General features: G+C 32.7%; 1 long non-coding RNA gene across 1 annotated transcript in view; it reads right to left on the bottom strand.

Moving 5' to 3' along the window:
- LOC144340926 (uncharacterized) overlaps positions 1-21,857 on the bottom strand; it is a 101,354-nt gene that overhangs the window by 55,067 nt on the left and 24,430 nt on the right. Inside the window, exon 2 of the long non-coding RNA XR_013417473.1 lies at positions 17,529-17,639. This is a non-coding gene — a long non-coding RNA (uncharacterized LOC144340926). The remainder of the gene's footprint in view (positions 1-17,528; positions 17,640-21,857) is intronic.

The raw sequence follows: 21,857 nt of genomic DNA, 5'->3' as shown, positions 1-21,857 counted from the left end.
AATTTGTAGGCCAGAGTGCCAGAAGTAGAGAATTGATCAGAGAAGGAGACCTAGAAATGTACCTAGTGGTCTCTTTGAGTCATTAGGCAAATCCTAAACTGTACATCCATAGGGCTAGACTCCTAAGGGTTTTTTCCTAAAGGTGGCAATGTGTTAAAGTCATTAAAGTAGGGAAAATCTTGCTGAACACTCTGGGCATTTACATGAATCTCTGTAGGGCCTTGTCTTAGAAATAGGGCTACTCTAGGCTAAAATTATGAATTACTCTCATTAAAACCGAGTGAAGTTTAAACTGATGCCTTCGTAGAATAAAGCTGAGATGCCAGAATAGGAATTCGTGCCAGAACAAAATACTGCACTGTTTTTTGTTTTGTTTTTTTTTAAAAAAAAAACATAATTAAGACTTTGAAAAATATTCAGCTTAAAATAACACAACTATTAGACACATGAGGAAGCATGTACATAGATCCATAGCCTGGATATAAAGCAGTAAATGGAAACTAACACAGAGATAAGTCAGATAATGTATCAGATGAGGACATTAAAACAACTGTTATGAAAAGAAACGTATGTATTGAGATTTCATCAAAAGATAAATAGAAGCTATAAAAGTAAGAAATATAGAACAGAAAAAAATGGTATCTGAAATATTCTGTAAGAGCTGAGCAAACTAGGACACCTAAAAACAGTGGATATAACTGTAAAAGGTATACAGTAACTTTGAAATAATTAAAAATGTTTAAATTAGAGAATGAAACTTTTATAGAGAAATTTAAGATATTTTACACATTTGAAGGTTTATTAGGAATAAAAAAGGCTTGGTAAAAATAATGAATTCTACTGGTTATGGATGTGTCATATTTTTAAAGTCGTATTTTATTCAATTTTAAAATATTTTGTTTATATTTCTGACACATTGATGAATATTAACTGGGATGCTCATTTTTTAAAATAAAGGTTTTTGTTATGTCTATGACTATTTATTAGTGATGTAAAAATAGTTCATTTTAATGATAGTTTCTTAGTTAGAATTTGCCAATTTAGAACCCACTAACTTTTCAAAGTAAATAGTATTCAACTTTCACTATTCAGCTGAAGTATAGGAAACTCGAACACATTGAAAAACAAACTATTCCTAAATGAAGTTGGTCTTCCTTTAATTACAAAATCTTAGCTGAGAACACTGATGAAACAAATTGGAAACCTTAGGGTCTTATAAGGAAGCCGGTATTCTTTCTTCTATTCATCATGATCAGGCATTCTTCCTGATCCATCTCTCACAAAATCATATTATTTAATCTCCCTTGATCTAAGCTTTATGACCATGCATCTCAATTTCAACAACTGATCTCAACTTTTTGTATTTGAATATAGTAGCCTTGATATTTCCCAAACATTTCATCATGAGGTCATTATATATTTATAAATTCAGAAATAAAAAACAGATACAGTATTCTTTGAAATTGTTAAGTGTATGTAAATAAAAATAATGCTTTACTTTATGTGATTGACATTACCTGTTTTCAATGACAAAAGGTTTTCTAAAATTGTCACATTTATCCTCAAATATCTAAAAATGCTAAAGATACATTATCTGGGTTAGATATATAGAACACGTTAGACATATTATTATAGGACTTATATTTCTGCATGAAATATATAAGATTCCTAAAGGCATACATTTTGAATTTGAGAGCAAGACTTATAGATGCAATATCATTAGTTGGATGAAAAGTACTAATTCTTGGGAATAAAGTCATCTTTATTATTACTATTTTTTCTAATCCAAAGCCAATGGACACCAGTATACTTGTTTTTGTTGATAAAATCTGGATTGTTTCCAGCAGGCTTCTTTCCTTCATATATTAGGAGAAGCTTACCTATACATATGATCAAGACTCTTTTTTAATCTAAAAGCCTTTGCATTAAGCTTTTCTTATAAGTTGGATATAATATTCTCATTTTATGGTGACAAAAAGCATTTCCAAATTATCAGAATAGATTAATACATGTGTCATAAATAAAATTTTTATTTTGTAGGTGTACTATTTGTATCATTCTGATTTTATTTTTATAGGAAACCAGGATTGGATTTATTATTTAATTAATTTTAAAACAAATTAGTGTTTGTCATAATTTTATAAAGTTCAGCCCAGAAAAAAATGGAATTTTCATGATAAAAGATAAATTGTGGCATATTCTTTTCAAATATGTTCATATTATCCTATGAAATTAAATATAACAAATGTCAACTATATTTAATCCTCGGTTTTTATTCAACATTAATCTTTGAAGCTTCTGCTAAATTATTTTAGCAATTTAAATTTTGACATGGATTTATTTTTCTTAGCTAGAAGCTATTCATAACGTAATAGGGTGTTATAGACAAATATATTTAACAAGCAAAGTAATCATAGTTGAAAGAAATGCAAAAACTTACTCTATACTTATTTACTGATTATGTGGTATTTATGATTAAGTTAGAAAATATAAATTTTAAAGTAATTATGAAACTGAGCTTTCAACTGTAAAGATTTTCTGAGGTGTGGGTAACCATCTAATTGATCGTCATCATTTATTTTTTATTTATAAAATGTAAATGTTTATACTAATATAGATGAATAAGCATGAATATTGAAAGTTCAACATTTTCTAATCCAATGTATGCAGTCACAAAGAAATATGTGCACACGTAAGTGCAATATTTGATGCATACATCCTATAAAATTCAGGTGGTTATTATTTACTATAAATCTGTATAATTAAAAATATTTAACCATAAATTTAGCACAACACATTGCAAATAATCAGTGAGCAGTATAATAATTCCATATCAATGAGCAAAGTGGTTTTATGGAAATATTTTCCCTTAGAATCCATAAAATCTTAACAAAATAAAAAAAAATAAAATTGTACAATATATTCTAAATAAGTAGTGAAGGAAAAATACTTATGCTTAAAACATGGAGATTCCTTAGTTACTTAATGTACACCAGTTTTAGTAATAAAATCAATTTTTAAAATTCTCACATAATTTATATCAATTTCAGAAATACATGTTATTTAGGTATTTTTGTTTCATTTACTTCTTCAGCTATATAGATGGTCTCATTAATAATCACAAACTTTTTTTTTTTTTTTTTTTGAGACGGAGTCTCGCTCTGCCGCCCAGGCTGGAGTGCAGTGGCCAGATCTCAGCTCACTGCAAGCTCCGCCTCCCGGGTTTATGCCATTCTCCTGCCTCAGCCTCCCGAGTAGCTGGGACTGCAGGCGCCCGCCACCGCGCCCGGCTAGTTTTTTGTATTTTTAGTAGAGACGGGGTTTCACCGTGTTAGCCAGGATGGTCTCGATCTCCTGACCTCGTGATCCGCCCGCCTCCGCCTCCCAAAGTGCTGGGATTACAGGCTTGAGCCACCGCGCCCGGCAATAATCACAAACATTTCAATTACAAATCTTAAGAAGCTACACTTCAATTTTAGAACTGAAAAGTTGATAGCAATCAGATTTATTTCATTCTTTAGGACAGTAACAGGGTTGGTAAAAATTAAAATTAAATGTTAATAGAGCCAGGAATATTTTCTTTCATATTCTTTTAAGCTATGAGAAATATATGTCTACTTTTAAAGTAAGTCAAAATAAGCATAAACGTAAGTTTTTCTAGCTTTTAATACGCTTGAAGACAATAAAAATGCTTTACACATGAATAATTGTGATACAGAAAGCACAGTATTTCATTTACCTTATATGTGTGCATAAAAGATAGTAGCAACATATATTAGATTTAAAAAGAATTTCATATTTAAATAAATTCAAATGATAATTCATATGTGACAGACCTACACTCATCAAAATTCATGAAAAATTTTTTTCTGTACTGATAAGTCTTATAAATTATGTAATCAGCTTGATAATAAGAAAGTTCTCATTTAACAGAAAAGCTCTCTCTTAACAAAAGGGCAAAGATTTCAAACATTTGGAAATTTTTAAAAAATTGATGAGAGAGAGAGGGAGGGAGATGCAGCATTGAGCAATACAAAAATTAGTAGCAGTATTATTGTAATTTACACAGGAAACTACGTAGATTATTTTCCACTGATTAGCAATGAACATAAAGGTCAAACTTTTCCCTAGTTTGTCACAGAGAATGATTCTAGGATAGAATAAAAATGTCTGTGGTACTGGGTAGGCAGACAATTAAGAACTGAGATTTTCTTGGTTTTTACAGAATTTTAGTCAGGTTATATTTATTTGAGCATATATCAAAAAAAATAAATAAATAACCTGGTGTATAAGGTTGGTTGAGATTCAGTAATTACATGAAAATTAAAGTTAAAAGTAAGTGGGGGTTGTGTTCTTTCTAAACCAGTTTGATATGCAGATATAAAGAGTATATAGAAGGCATTAAAGAGAAACACTATGGAGAATGGAATTGTGGGCAGAGGGCATAGTTGAGATAAAGATTCTAGGAGGCAAATATAATAAATCACCTTTCATTTTATAAAACAGACAGAGAGATATAAATATAATGAAGGTCACATCAAAACAAAATCCGGAGGCTTTGGTGGGTGTCTAGCAATAATAGATTATGCCATCTGCTCAGAGTGGATATTTAGTTCTAAGAATGGAGAAAGGACAACAGAGCTGGAACATGTTAGAAACTAATGTGAAATGATCAAAGTTTTTGTGAGACATGGAGAAAGAAGTGTGTGTTTTCTCGGATATATATTAATACAGATAATTTATTAGAAATTATATTCAAAACCCAATCATTCAATCAAAAGAATTAAGAAATATGTTTGAGAATGATATCACATTTAGTTAAAAAAAGTTCTAAGATATGTATAGGTATTGTGCTAATGATGTTGTTTGTGTGTCAAGAAAGGGTTAAACAAACTCAAGGATTTACTCTCAAAAGAAGACTTCAAAATAAAGGAAAATAAAGCAAGTGAACTTTTGTTTACTATTTGTTCCATGGAAGCATTTTTTATCAAAAAGTGTTTCTCATGGAGGAGAAAACATTGTTAGGAGATTAAACAGTTGTAACTGGACTATGTCTTACCTAAGAATTAAGCAGAAAACCTTTTCACAAGTAGAATTTTAGAAAATGTTCTTAGAGACAAACATTTGTAGTATTGTTTCAGCAATGACTTTCAAATGGCGTGGTCCTTAAAAAATAAAAATCTTCATGCTACAACCTGTAAGTGTTTATTAATGTAAATGCTAAGAGTAACTAATGATCTTAAAGAAGTGATCCAACAAAGTGTCAATCTCTACAGTAGGATTTTCACATTTTTGTTTGTTTGTTTGAAAAGTAAAAATCCTGTGACCCATGGGACAAACTTTAGGCAGTCCACAATATTCTGAAATGGTATAGGGAAAATATCAATTAGGTACACTGTGGGAAGTTAATTTCCTTAACCCCATTGGATACTCAATAAGTTGTGCAACCCCAAATAGTTAAGATCCCCTGTTCTATAGTAGAATTGTAGCTATTGGTAGGCTAGTTTCCTTACGGAGTATCGAGCCTAATTTACTAATAGGAATATAGCTTTTATGGGACTATAGGTCTATGTATTCATAGTTTAGATGCTCAGATTTTACAAAGTCTCTCCCAAAGCCCAAAACTAAAAGTATTCATAGTGTAATCCAAATACGTAGTTCAGACAGATCTAACATGAGAGCATTCTGTATTTTAATTGAGGTGAAGTAAATCACCTAACAAAGTGTCTGGTGTGTAATAGTTTTTAAAATGTGTATTAATATCTGCCTTTTTTACAGAATTTTATATTCATGATACACTGAACTTAATTATTCTCTTTGACAGATAATTCAACTATTATAGAACCGTACAACTGAATATCTGATGTTAAGGCAGTTTTTGAGCATGTATTTTCCAAGACTCGCTCTTTCAAAAGATTAGTTTAATACACAAAGCATGGATTCTGTATTATGCTTCAAATCTAGTGTCCTGAAGTGAGGGAAAAACTTGGCATGTTCTAATCACAGAGGAAAGCTACTATGAGTATGCACAGTATAGAGAATTCAAGAGAGTAAGGGCAAATAAAGTGATACAGGTGGACTGATTCTAAACTGTTTAGGATATATCAGACCACAATACAATTATGTTTTCCTACTTGCAATGGAAAATGATTGGTAGGTTTTAAGCAGACTACTTCATGTGTGATTTAATTTTTAGAATACACCCTGGTTGCTTTAAAAAGAGTGGATTACAGGGAAGCTGATAGGAAGCAAAATAGACTAGTTAGGTCTAATCTGTATATTATAATAATTCATGTAAATTATTTAGATATTTGGGGCAGGTAGGAATTTGAATTGCACTTAGAAATACAGCCAGCAAGGATAGCTCATGATTTGAAGGTAGAATGTACAGAATATTTTTCTGAGCAACATGGTATATGGTGATGCTAATTACTCATATAGAAAAATATTAATGGAGAATTTATTGCTGAGAAAAAAAAATCAAGAGTTCTCTTTGCATCTGTTAAGCTTCAAAAGTCTTTTGAATGCTAAGATAAAAATGTAAAATATGCAGTTAAGTATATGAGTTCAGAGTTCAATGGAGAAAATGTTACAAAATATATTTTAGTATTTTGGGTCTGCAGGATGTTGGCAGGTAATACATTCTCTTGCAGAGGAGAAACTGCAAACTACAAGATGCTGGAGGTTTGCATTGTATTTTTTTAAAATGAAGAAGAAAATCAATAACTGCAAGAGCTAGAAATTACTTGAAAGAATGCATGCATCTATATTTAACTTCTATATATATCTATACATAAAATACTATAATAACATTTGAAGAATAGGTGGTTATATTAATTATTATAAGCAGGTACACAAAAATTAGGAATTTTAAATAATATTTTTATGTTTATTTGTCTTTCTAGCATTCAAAGCTTTCTACACAAGCATAGAGTTCAATTGAATTTGTATAACTATCAATAGGCATTTATAAATTTGTATATAATTAGTACATTAACAAATTTTTCAATGTGTATGAGTTTCATGGTCTCATCAATGATTTGATACATTACTATCTTACAGAGGGCAGATAGATGTAGTGTTCACTGAATCTCTTCATCACCATTTTGATGAAGATTGTCAGTCCCCAAAAAGGTTAAAGATTCATATAAAGCATGCATGTTTCTCTTCCTTACTCTAAATTATCTTATCTTTTAGCTACTAGCATTGAAATATTTAAAATATAATTATTCATCAACAAGATAATTATCAGGCATTAAATATGTGTTAGGTAAATAAGAATTATTTCAGTGCATTTAGTAAATCTTTAATTTAGACACCAACATCTTTTTCTATATTCCACTCTAGATCTCCAATTAGCACATCTAGAAAGAAGATAAAAAGTGTATCCTCAAAGAAAGGTCCAAACTGCAGTCAGAAACCCTCCTTCAACCCCACCATGGCAGCTTCATGACCTGAGTTAGTGAGCCACAAAATGAGAAGACTTCAAAGAGCTGCAAAGGTTGTGCTACAGAAAAGGGTTTACAGATGTAAAGGGTAAAACAGCATGAGGAACTACGGAGGTGAAGCTCACATTAGCTGTAGACTATGACACAAAAAGAACATTTAATCTACCAAGGATAGAGAGTAGAATTGTAACAATGAAAAGAAATACTACCTGCTGACTAAGAAAACTAGAGAGGAAAGCAAAATGAAATCTCTCAGGAAAGGTTCTGCGGCTATTAGCCGACAAAGTAAATTGAGAATGCCTTTTTATATTACTTGTAATCATAATGCATAGGAAAGAAAAGAAAAAAAAGAAAAGTAGTATAATTTGCAAGATTGACAACCATCTTGGCAAAAAAAGAGAGTATAATGAGATCATAAAGGTAGGGTGATTTCACTTTTTTTTTTCCTCTTCTTTTTTTTTAAAAAAAATTTTAATTCTGAGTTCTACATTTTTTGGAGATAACTATAATGGTTGAGGACGTCAAATCTAAGGTTGAGCTGATTAGCAAGCATAATGAACAAAGTCAATTTCAAAAGAAGCTGAGGAATATTTCTGGTTCTCAAAAATAAATCACCTGTCAAAATTTTATAGCAAAGAAGATCAAATGCCACTTATATGTAGTGAAAAAGCAGGCAAAAAGATAAAAAGTAAGCAACTCCAATAAAGTGAGAACTTGGCTTAGGGAAAAACCTTGAGTAGACTGACACAATAAGAAGGAGGTAAACAGGATAACTTTAATGTAAAACAAGACGTTTTACATATCCTTAATGGCAAGTATGTTAATAAATTGCATAAAGATGACAATAGTGAGAATCCCATGAATATTAGGTCTCCAATTGTGTCATTGCGAATCAGTTATATTGTTTTCTTAAATCAGTTTCATGTGCTGTCTGTGGTTATTGTGTCACAGATTTTTACTTTAGAAAATACTGACAGTAGTAGTGAGTGGACTACATTTGAGGAGAGTGACAACTAGGAAACAAAACGAGGGTCAGAAATTTGAACTTAATAATCTGTATTAATTTATACACAACAGTGAGCAAAATCCTAGCACAAGTGGGCATTATATAAATTTGTTTAAAGATATAAAAATGATATAAATTTACTCACTATCTTCTCAGTTGAATACTAAAGAGATGTTCACATATATAAAATAATATACACAACAAACTGCACTTTGCTCTAATATAAACATCTATACTCTCAGTAATTATGAGAACTGGAGATTACTGATCTGTTTACAGATATGTTTTGCCTTTCGCCTTGTAATGACTATTAATGCTCTGGTCCAATTTACTGGAGAAATTAATTGAAGTAAATTTTACCTAAAATAAACCTAAAAAAAACGTAATTATCCTGAAAGATATTTTATAATATTGATAATTGAGAATAAAATTCTAATGGACTGATTTCAAATATGTATATATATGCAAAACAAATTTAAAAAGAAAAGAGCAAATCTTCTGTTCCTTTTAGTTTTTGCTCATTCTAATCCCTCTGCATGATTGCTTATTTTTTAAGTTTTAAAAATTTTTTCACTTCCATGCACCTCAAGTATGACGTAAATGAATGTTGAGAAGTGTTGCTGGGCCAGTGAATTTTTGTAGCATGAGTTCACTTCTTTTTTATAACATTTGTTCTTTGGAAACATATACAGAATATTGTTAACAGTGAGAAAAGTATTCAATAAGGTCATAGACGGTAATGCTAGCAGAATCCTTGCCATAAGGGCATAAAAATTCTTATTAGAACAGATTTCTATAGCAGGGAGGACAAATTGTCAGTTCTTCTGTGGTAGAAGATATCCAATAGAAAGAATTCAATATAATCAATCTGCCAGAAGCTGGTTAGGTGAGTGATCCTCACTGGGCAAGGGTGCCATAGAGGAGCACAGACTTAGCTTCTGCTTTTTGCAACTCTGGTATTTAACAGTAGCAATAAACCACTGATAAGGCCAAATTTTGTTTGTTGAGCTTCTGCATACCCTCAAATTCTGCTACCATGCCCGCCTTGTACATGGGCCCATTGTATAAGCACCTGAGAGGTTGATCTGAAAAAAAGAAAAGAAAAGAAAAGAAAAAGAAAGAAAAGAAAGGAGAACAAGAAAAGAAAAGAAAAGCAGACTAACATTCAAAGAATGAACATTATTCTCCCCGATTATTGATAGATTTATCTGCAATGAAGAAATGTAAGTAACCATGTACCTTTTCATTATATATTCTTGTTGAATCCTACAATCAATCATTTTCTTTCTAGCCTCTTACCAACTGGCCAAAGCAATAGGCTTTGCACATGATTTAGCATAAATCTTAAACTCTTATCATTTCTCTTTCCATAAAAAAGCCACAACCAGGCATCCTGCCAAAATTCTGCCCAAAGAAGTATTCCTTTCACCATTGTCTTTTAGGGCTAGCCACTAGAGGGACTGAAGGGCAGAAGGAGCCCAATTATGCCCAATGACAGAACTTCATATTGACCTGTGAAATATTCTGTTCCTCTTTAACTGTTCATATAAACTGTTAGTGAGGTCCTAAGTCTGGTAAAGGCAAGAGCAGCTACATACCTGTAGTAGGTGTTGTGAAAGTCTGAGTCATCTGCTCATACAACTTGCTTAAGTCCTACTTGTGTGAAATCTCACTTCTTTTTCATAATATAGAGCTGCTACTCATCCCCAACTTCGTGGAAAAAGAAAGAAAACACTTCATAAGAGCCTGCTTTGATCAAATATTATTTGGAGTTGCAGTTAAAGTGTAAAGTCTCTAAAGAGGCCCAGGAATGATACCTAAGCTATCAATAATTTTCTAAAGGTTATTTAACAACAAAAGAAGTCATTGTTTGAAAACTCCCAGGGTATGTGCTATGATTCTCTTCTTGGGGATTCATTTCCAGAGTTCCCTACTGTGTACTCACCAGAGACTCCTGGAACACCATTAAAGATGCTGTGCCTAAGGCTTAAGTGACAGGTAAGCATGCATTGCAGCTTTGTTCTGCTGCACCTAAACCTAATTTTTTTTAGTTTTAGGAAACCTTGGAAATTAGAAAACACACAAGTTACTTGACATATGATTTGAAGGCCCCCTAAATAGTATAATTTTCCTCCTAAAATCCAAATAAGCTTACATAGCATTGATTGTACCTCTTTCTAATTGGTAAGTGATGCAAGATGCAGCAATTTGTTTTTAAATATAGAACCTTAGCCCCTTCCTCTTTAAAGTGTGGTTCGCTCAAAAATGCATCGGTATTACCTGGTAGTTAGTGAATAATGTAAAAATGCAGGCCCATCCCCAGACCTAATAAATCAGAGTATGCCTTGCAAGAAAATCCCTAAATGATTTGTGTACATGCATGTTTAGGTTTGAGAAGTTCTGCCCTTGAACACGAGATGAAATTCTACTGTTGTAGAAAAGTTTTAGATTTTGAGGTTTTGTCTTTTACTCCCGGGCAAATACATGTTTCAGTAAAGTATCTAGCCTGCGTGTCACCTTCTTCTCACCACATCAAAATAGTATAATGTCATTAATGTAGTAGACAAGAGTGACTTTTAAAAGTATATGTATGCAATTGATAACTCCGTATACCATATTTTGACAGAAAGTAGAATCGTTGGTATAATCCTCAATTACCATTATGAAAATCTACTGCTTTTCCTCCCAATAAATATGAGCTACTCCTGGACATCCTTGTTTATTTATATGGAAAAAAATTCAATCACCAAATCAATAACTACGTAATAATTTGTTCCAGGAAGTTACCAAAATTAGAGTAGCAGGTGCAACTGGAGTTACCGTTTGACTATGTTTAAGATAATCCTTACTGTTTCCAGCTAATCAGGACTACAGTTGATATCACAATCCTCACATATTAAAAACAATATTGCTTTGCCTTTACTCTTTTGAAAGAAAGTTCAGGACCAGGGTTTTAAAACTGGCTCTTTCTAACAAAAACAATAAAAAACACTACTCAAGGTGCTGGGGATTATACGTATTGTCATACATTGCCTGAATTAGGAACTAGATTATAATCACACTGATGTGTGAATCTAATGAATCCCGTCTTATCATAAGAACTTTAAAGTAAAACTCTATGGATCACCAAATGTTCACTGGGCTGTATACTGACTTATGGGCCACCCAGGGCCAACCCAGAATCAGTGTCTAATAATCCCTCAAGAGCATGAGTATTTCTCCAGTGCACAGTTAACTGGTATTCCTCTGCCAAGTCCCTTTAAGGAAGTCTATAAGAAAGATTTACATTATATACTTATGACAGTAGACACAGGGTTCTTCTTTAGTTGAAACTAGGCTATCTCACAAAGAGCTCTGGGCCTTTGAACACCTTGGAATCTGGAGACTTTTGCAGCACTTACACTTTCAATTGTAATCATTCAAATCAGATGCCTACTGACCCACTCTAGAAAAAAAAAAAAATTATAAAGAGTAAACTATGTTTTATTACACCAAATAATTGCTTATCTATATCCCTGTAAAATATATCTTCAAGATCATGAAACATATTTATTTTATTCACTCTCTCCAGGCATCCCTTGCAATTCTTACCTCCAGTCACATAGACTCTGACTTCTAGTTCTAGGCCTGGAGGCAATGAGAGAATGGAGTGAATATTGAGAAGAATGGGTGGTTCATTGCCAACCAACTGCCTTACGCAAGGCAATCCAGGTTTTCAAACAAGAAAATGCTAGTATCTTAAAAATGAATGATGAAGCCAGACTGGAGGATAGGAGCAAAACCCCAAATACTTTCACTGGAAACGTGTTGAGAGATAACTTTGAACTAATCTGTTGATAGATTAAATGATTTTGTAGAGTGAAAAGAGAATGTGTCAGAACTATGCATTTGTTGTTTCTTCTCTTAGGAATGAGATAGCCAGAAATTTAGAAGTGATATTAAAAAAAAAAAAAAAAAAAAAAAAAAAAAAAAAAAAAAAGAAAGAAAGAAAGAATCTTTCGTTTTTCTTAAGACATTTCTGTTTTTAAAAACGACAATTATATCTGCAGAAATAATAAAACAGACATGATTATAATATACCATATTAGATTTACTTATTGATAAAGTAAGAGAGAAGCTATATATTTAAATCTTTCTTTGCTAGATGATAGATGATTTAAAAATGAACTTAACAAAGAGTGAAAAATAAATGGATGCCCAAAAGTATAAAAACAAATTCAAGCAATAAAAATGTGAGGTTTGGATCCTGTTATGGAAAAGGATAGCAACATTTGAATTAGTAAAAAAGTTTTTGATGGGATAAATGCACAACTTTTAATGCTGAAGGTCACAATCTACAAAAAAAAAGTCATAATATTTACAAATACCTATGCACCAAACAACACAGTATGTACCTTCTTTAATAAGAAACTCCCTTAAAAAGGAAACATTATTTACCCTCAGGTGAGCAAAAGAAAAATAGACAAAAATGGCCACATAGATAAGCACATGCCATCAGTTCTAAAATGATGAACAGATTTGTGTCAGAGTCTTAGAGGAGGAATAGAAGAAACTAAAACATGTACAGTATAAGGTCAAGCCATCCTGACAAAATAATCTGATAAGTGATTTTCTTTTTCTAATCATGAACTATTTGTATGCTGTTCAAAACAAATTGCTACTATGTCAGTGGGCAAGTTTTTACATGGCAGAAGTTGTCTATTGCCATCATATGCTATGCGTTGTCTGGAGTCCCAAATGATCACCCTCATTTTCAATATTTCACTAGAAAAACTCATAGAAAAAAGAAAATCAGTTATACTCATGGATATAATTTATTATAGCAGAAAGATAAAGATGAAAATCAGCTAATGAAATAGAAATATAGGGCAGAATTCAGGAGAAACAAAACACAAGTTTTCAGTTGTCTCCTCCCATTGGAATTAAGATAAGCCTTAACTTCTCCCAATAATGATAATCAGCAATACATATTAATTACTGCCAGCCATGGAAGGCTTGTGTCCAGAGTTTTTATAGGGTGTCAGACATATAAGCATGAAAAGCTTGCAATAGCTATTCTTAGTAACTTAGTCTCCACCCCTCCAGAGGTCAAATTGGTACTGTTTACCCCAATCCCCCATACCATAAATCACATTTTAGTGTAAACTACCTGGCATGGCCCAAGGCTCCAGGTGAACAAAGATAGGCTCAGGCAGGATTTTCCAATGGTTTAGAGGCTATCTCCCAGGAGGAGGTCAAGGGCCAAAACTTTCTTTGGAATGCACAAGCTTTGAATAATCAAGTCCTGCTACATTAACCCTTTACATGAATGAAAATCCTTTAACACTCTGTAAAAGCCAACCTAAAACTTAGTGGCTTAGAACAATACACACAAATTTAACTCAAGTGTCTTCATGTTCCCAAATTAAGGTGGATTTGATTGGACAGTCTTCTGATCTCACATATATTGGGTGATAGGCTGCAGATCAGCTGATCTAGGATGTTGCAGACTGGGACTCTGCTCCTTATGCCTCCATCAGGCTAGTTTAGGCAAAATCTTGTGGATAAGACACACAAGCAAGAGTGTTTAAAATGCAGTAGACCTTTTGAAAGCTACTTGATGTATCACTCCTAATAACATCTCATTGACTAAGGCTAGTCATATGATCAAACTGGAAACAAGGGCAGAGACATAGAATTCTGTCTCCTCAGTGAAAGAAACTGTAAAATTACATGGTAAGTCTTGGATACAGGAAGGAGTAAAGAACTAGGTTCTGTGTTGCAATCTGCAGCACAAAATTTGAGAAAAGTTTTTAAAGATTTTTAAAATGGCAAATCTTCTATGGATTGACTGTATTTAATCATCACAAGGTTACAAATTAAAAACAGATTAAAAAATTCTCAAGAACGCATGAATTGTTTTCAAGTCTACTTCGGAAAAACTTTATTCTTACATGTTTAGCTTTGCATTGTAAGAAATAAATAAATCGTTCATTAACTTGTGTATTAGTAACTGAAATTAAAGAACACATTTCTCGTGTTTTGTGATTATTGCCTTACATTAAATTTTAAAATAAAGTTTTAATTCCATTACAAATAAATTATATTTTTTTAAATTTAAATGATCAATTCTTTGACAGAATGTTTTTGCTCAAGACAATTATTTTGAAGATCAGACCATAGAAGTCTACTGCTACTTGTTTTTATTGACATAGCTAAACAATATGCCCTTGAATCTAATATATAATAAAGACAACTAATAAAATATTTCAGACAAAATATACTTGCTTTCCTTTTCTTGATATCTAGATTTTTAGGGAAAGTCTTTATTTATTTGGCTGTTTAGATAAGAGTGAATATTATCAATATATTTGTTAAGCCATATATCTTGTTATATATTGTTAAGCAAATATATTTGTGAACTCCTATATTACTTCAGTATTTTCCTGGATTTGCTTCCTTTCTTATTTGAATACTTCCTCCAAGAGTAGTTTAGTAACAATGTTTTTATAGCAGAATTTCTGTGGCCTCACATGCTCAACAATTGAATGTGTGTGTGTGTGTGTGTGTGTGTGTGTGTGTGTGTGTTTAAAGAGAAAGAGAGAGATAAGAGATCTATATCCTATGATTTATGATTTATGTATCCAGATTTCAGGATATCCTGACAGTGAGTGGTATAGTCTGAATGTTGTCTAAGCAATAACATCAGAATAATGATAATGTTCAAAAAATGTACGTGAGTTAAAATTTTAACTCATTATTAATTACAGAGCCAGACAGATGTTACAACAAGATCAAAGGAAAAATCAAAGAAGCATACTTTTATATGTAGTAGTAACGCAATGTTGAAATACATTTGCACATGGATGCAAAACTGGCTTTCTTCCTATGGAGAGGGGTGTCAGTTGAAACCCCACTGGACAAAATTCATTTGCATCTGTTATAAACAAGAATTATTTTGTATTTTTATCAGTAATCTGGAACTCATTAGAATTATAAAATTGCTCAAAGGCAGCTAAATAATCAGCTAGTCGAAAGGCTAAGATCTATCAATACATAATTTTTCATTTCAGATACTCCATAATCTTTTTTGTTCCAACTTTACTTATCATATTTTGTCCTTTTAATCAAAGCAACTTCAAAGAAATCTTATTTCTGATTACAAAATAAGGAGGGTTTTATTATGTATGTTCTGTGTTTTAGTCTATTCAAGGTACTATAACAAAATACCATGAACTACATACCTTATAAACAACAGAAATCTCTTTCTCACAGTTTTGGAGGCTGGAAAGTCCAAGATCAGGGTGTTGGCTGATTTGGCACCTGGTGAGGGCCTATTTCCTTGTTTAAAAATCGTGCTTTCTCACTGTGTCCTTAATGGAGGAAGGGGCAAGGCAGCTCACTGGTGCCTCTCTTAAAGGACACTAATCCCAATTGAAAGAGCTCTGCCCCCATGACCTACTCACTTAAGTCTCCATCTTCTAATATCATCACTTTGGGGGTTACAATTTCAACATATGAATTCTTGGGGAGACAAGCATTCAGACCATAACAGCCTGGTTATTTATCTAGGTATACCAAAACCATTATTTTCTTAATGCGCCTTTCTATGTTTGCTATACTGAAAATTTTCATAAAGAATATCAGATTGGACTTTTATAAAGTGCAACTGTTTCTAATGGAAGAATAAGAAGAAAAATTCAATAAATCCTTCTCTAGATTTTACCTTCAATGTTCATGATCTGTATGAATACCTCTTCTTTGAATTCTCTACAATGTGTCAATGATCTTTGACCTACCAGAAAGTCATCTTTCTTATCAGCTGTGAAGTTGAGAACCCTGTATGCCAGATAGTGACCCACTGTTTTTGATGCAGCTCAGTGAGCTTAGATCTATAAAGTCCACCTTAGTTTTCTAGAAAGGGTTTATCATCTCTGTAAAATAATCATTATTGTCAAACATGATGTTCTGGACAAAGTTTCAATTGCCTTATCTTCCCCATTTATCCTAGTAAAAAGGAGAATGGATATGGCCGGGTGCGGTGGCTCACGCCTGTAATCCCAGCACTTTGGGAGGCCAAGGCGGGCGGATCACGAGGTCAGGAGATAGAGACCATCCTGGCTAACATGGTGAAACCCCGTCTCTAATAAAAATACAAAAAATTAGCCGGGCGTGGTGGTGGGCGCCTGTAGTCCCAGCTACTCAGGAGGCTGAGGCAGGAGAATGGCGTGAACCCCGGAGGCGGAACTTGCAGTGAGCCAAGATTGCACCACTGCACTCCAGCCTGGGCGACAGAGCGAGACTCCGTCTCAAAAAAAAAAAAAAATTAAACAAAATAAAAATAAAAGGAGAATGGATTACTATTGAACAGCTATGGTTATTGAACAACCATTGCCATAAAAAGTAAGGAAATTCCATAGAAATTTTCTGAATTGTGGATAGTAGGGTGTCAGTGAGAATCAGATATAATTTTTAAATGCTTCATTTCAGTTTTCAAAAGAAGTCTACTAAACAGTTATCTATTAGAGATAAAGAAGACAGAAAAAAATGACTTATTTATATATTCACAAAATAGAACATTAAAACAATGTCAATTACAAATTACAAATTACAATTCCAAATTACATAATTAAATTTCCCTCATCAGTTCAATAGGTTTCATGTAATTAATTCTTGTTCTCCTGTATCTTGGATTAGCATTAACTCTAAAAAGGTTTTTGGATATCCTGACAGCCAGTGGTATGGACTGAATGCTGTCTAAGCAATGACATCAGAAGCCTGTAGCCAAATATATATTTTTGACATATCTGTGGTTTAAAATACTTACTCACAAGGCTCTAAGACAGTCTTTCCCTCTTCTTTTATTTTCTCTCTCTCTCTTTTTTTTTTTTTTTTTTTTTTTTTTTTTTTTTTTTGAGAGGGAGTCTCTCTCTGTCGTCTAGGCTGGAGTACAGTGGCCTAATCTCAGCTTCCTGCAACCTCTGCCTCCCAGGCTCAAGTTATCCTCCCACCTGAGCTTCCAGAGTACCTGAGATTACAGCCGCGCACCACCGAGCCTGGTTAATTTTTGTATTTTAGTAGAGATGGGATTTTACCATGTTGGCCAGGCTGGTCTCCATCTGCTGACCTCTAGTGATCCATCTGCTTTGGCCTCCCAAAGTGTTGGGATTACAGGCGTGAGCCACATCACCCGGACAACAGTCTTTCTTTAATGAAGAAAGGAAGTATGAACTGTAGGTTATTGCAAGGCCTTTAGGCAAGCATCACAGTAAACCAAAATCTACATATAAATGACAGATACTTAACACAGTCATGGTTAATTTATTACTAACATTTTCAAGGTGAAAGATATGGTAAGCATTTGTAACAAGAATTACAGAGCTGACAAGGAAATGGGTATCTCTGTAGCATGCAAAATGAGAAAAAACAGCCATTTCTGAAAAAATTAAACAAGATGCCATTAAGGACAATGATTAAGCCTATTTTCAAATAAGTCTGTGAATGTCAAAACTGATTAAAATTGATAAACAAAATTTTTGTAGAGAAAAAAACTTTTATACAACAAAATAATCCTGAGACGCCATATGTATAATATCCTAAGATCACACCAAAAATATACAAAAAACAAACCAAGAAAATTCAAAGAATATTGGAAGAATCAAACAAAGTGATTCACAAGTCTGGAGTAGAACCCAAACATCTGTATTTTTATAAAACTTTATAGATAAATTAGATATGTATTGCCTGATTTTAAAAAAATGATTCAGAAGATGCTAACTTTAGAGAAGTAAGGTTGAAGTCAAGTAAACATTTTGAATAATAACTGACGTTATATCTGGTAGCATTGTTTAATAATCTACAAACCACCACTGGAACCAAGCTAAACAGAAGGATTATGAACACCAGGACATTTCTAGAAAATTTTACGTTTTATCAAGCGTGGTGAAGACCACAGGATGTTACACCACACACAGTTACGGTCAGGGAAAGGAGTTCTTTAGTCATACAACCAGATCAATAGACAAAGTAATATTACAGCATCATTCCTCAGTCCAGAAATGATGTGATGGGAGTATTACATCCTGATGATGAAGGAAAAGAACAGAAGATTATTTCGTTTTTATACTAAAGTGATAGCTGTCTCCTTTTAGTCCCCCCAAATGAAAAACAAACAAACAAACAAACAAAAAAACCACACAATAATTTTAATGTTTTGAGCCTGATGAGAAACGATTTTCACCCTAATCTATTTAGAAAAATAAATAAGTATTTATAAGAGCCAGATGACCCCTGAGTGTCTCCAGTTATAAGAAGCTAGACCTGTCTCCCAATTCTTGGCTTCAGTTTGATGTGTTTCAGTGCTCCTGGCACTTAGCATTTAACACAGGGATCTAGTCTAAGCTGTCACCATTTGGTTCTCTAGGGGACATAATGGAAGTTGAATATACTTTCATTTCAGAGCAATTAACTAGATAAATGATTACAGGTCTAATTCCTCATATATGAAAATCAAAATATTTCTGGGGAACTGAAGGCAAATATTATCTAGCTTTGTATGATATATATCATATATCACATATATCATATATATCATATATCACATATATCATATATCACATATATCATATATATGCTTCAGGAGGCTAGGGCATTTGCAAGAGCACTGGGAAATGCAGAGAAGTTTTATTTCCCCATAAAACAGTTTATGAAATACTTATATTAGTAGTATTTTATTTATACAAATGTAACCTAGGGAAAGCTGAGCACCTCTTCTAATTTTAAAACAATGTTCATGCTACTCATAAATAATAACATATCAAATAAAACCTAATTATTTTTAGCACCTCTAGAGAACATAGTATATTTTTCTCTGCCACTGTTGCTCCTAGTATAGTATCAACCACTTATATTAACTACAACTCTTAATCAAAGTAACTAACTTTTATTTCACAGAGAGAACTGAGGAAGGTAGGGGAGAGGAGGACAAATAATTGAGAAGTGTTTGTGTTTGTCATCCACCAACATTTTAGCAGATAAATATGAGTTCCAAATACACATAATTTTCTATAGACACAAACACCCCTCTTAAAACTTTTCAAAGTGACAAAACATAAATTTTTAAATTAACATGGAACTAAGCTGTAGCCTTTTTGTAACATATAAACATAAAAATAAAAATTATGTAAATTTAAAATTATGACAAAGAGTCAATGTTTGGTTCTTGTTTCAGAATTATATGGATAGCCACTGACTATCCAATACCTAACTAAATTAACTCATTCTAAGATTTTAAGCCATGTAAAGATCTTGAAAATTTTCTTCAAAACTTCCTATAAAACCTAATTAATGTTAAGTTGATCAGAATCCATTTTGTTAAATGTACATTTACATTTTTTTATAATCTTAAACATCACATAAGAGTAGTGTTATCTTCTTGATCAGTAAATGTGTATAAATTTGGAAAAAAAGTCATACCCAAGTAGAATAACAAGTCATACTACCATTCTACTTCCACATGCAAATAAGTGAAGGTACAACTATTTTTATTAAACCATAATAAGTAAATTTCTTTCTGACCAAAGTATTATCTAATTTACATTTCCTTGGATTCTTTAAAGTTTCTGGGTTAGTTTTTATAAAATATTATTTTTATCTTTTAATTACAGATTATTTAAATTATTATGAGTTCAATTTTATTATTACTTGTAAATTTTAAAAATTGAATATTTGTTAAGTGCTTATTTTTCTGTATAAACCCATTAGAACTTACTTTAAGAGACTAAATACACTAATTTCAAAATACTCTCTAGAGGTACAAAAATGTTTCATACTTACAGGTAAAGACCTTTGTGAAACACAGATAGACATACTGGCATAAAGATAACTTATAGCTTCAATTTTATAATTTCAGCCTTGAGCCAATAGTGAGCACAAAACCGCAAAAGCTCACTGATTTAAGATAAAAAAGAGATGTTCTCCTTACTAGTGGTCATAATTTTCTACAGAATTTGAGCTCAAAGTGACAAATAAACAAATAAAAAGGTTCTTCAACCACATTCTCTAACACTTCTCATCTACCAGGTAATAGATCTTTATAAATCATTAGTCCTTTTATAGAGATCATAAAATGACTTGGCCATAGCTCCACTTTCCTAATCATTTTTATCACTTATTAGTGATTTAAAAAATACATAGAAAAGAAAACTGAAATTGGAAAAAAAGAGAGTCAGCAAAATTCGACTAATATTTGGATTCACCTCAGGGAGTCAAGAAAAGATGCTCCTAGGCTCCATCAGCCCATATAGGGAGCACTTCCTGATAACAATGTCCATTCTTCTAGCTCTGTCAGGTGAATCAATCCACTGTGAGTCTCAGTGGAAGATTTCCAAAATTGTTAAGGAAGTCTTTTCAAAAAAGTACAATTATAACTGTCCTGGAGATATTAGATGAACTCTTGTTAGATATTTGACTCAGCATTAATGAGAGAGCAAGGGAGATCTTACAACCAGTTCAAAAGAGATTTGAAAGAAACAAACTTATTTTGAGTTTGAAAATGTTGAAGTGAATTTGTAAAGTACTCAAAAGTAGCTTTTAAAAAACAGTAGTGGAGGAAAGGAAGAGAAGAAAGTCCACCGAATCCCCACTGTACAGAATTCATTTGCATGGTCATAGACAAGACTTATTTTACATAACTTTCACTTATCTACAATTTTCAGAGTTATAAATTAGCTTTAAGGCAATACAAATCTGAAATCAGGGCCGGGCACGGTGGCTCAAGCCTGTAATCCCAGCACTTTGGGAGGCCGAGATGGGCGGATCACGAGGTCAGGAGATCGAGACCATCATGGCTAACACGGTGAAACCCCGTCTCTACTAAGAAATACAAAAAATAGCCGGGCGAGGTGGCAGCGCCTGTAGTCCCAGCTACTCGGGAGGCTGAGGCCGGAGAATGGCGTGAACCCGGGAGGCGGAGCTTGCAGTGAGCTGAGATCCGGCCACTGCACTCCAGCCTGGGCTACAGAGCGAGACTCCGTCTCAAAAAAAAAAAAAAAAAAAAAAAAAAAAAAAAATCTGAAATCAGTTAATCTGAAAGGATGTCCTCTAAAGAATTTGTACTATTTCATTTAGACGTCTATTTTCTTTTTTTTTCAAAATTTCATTTTAATGTACATAAATAAATGAAAAATCGTATTTTTGCATGTATCTAGTGATGCTGTTAAGCAGTCTAATGCTAATTTGATTCTTAAAACTTTGTAAATGATATGCTTTAGCTCCAAGGGAGTTTAGCTTTGTTTTTAAAATTCTTCTTTAAGAAATACATTTCTTGTTTTTGTTGTTTTTAGGTTTCAGTATAATGGATCTAGTTGCAGGGTTTCACTTATTCCCCTCACTGAGATTTCTCTGAGGTCTTTCAAACTGAGGCT

The sequence above is a fragment of the Macaca mulatta genome, chromosome 5 (genome assembly GCF_049350105.2).
Source record: "Macaca mulatta isolate MMU2019108-1 chromosome 5, T2T-MMU8v2.0, whole genome shotgun sequence".
NCBI lineage: Eukaryota > Metazoa > Chordata > Mammalia > Primates > Cercopithecidae > Macaca > Macaca mulatta.
This window is presented reverse-complemented; position numbering and strand designations above follow the sequence as displayed.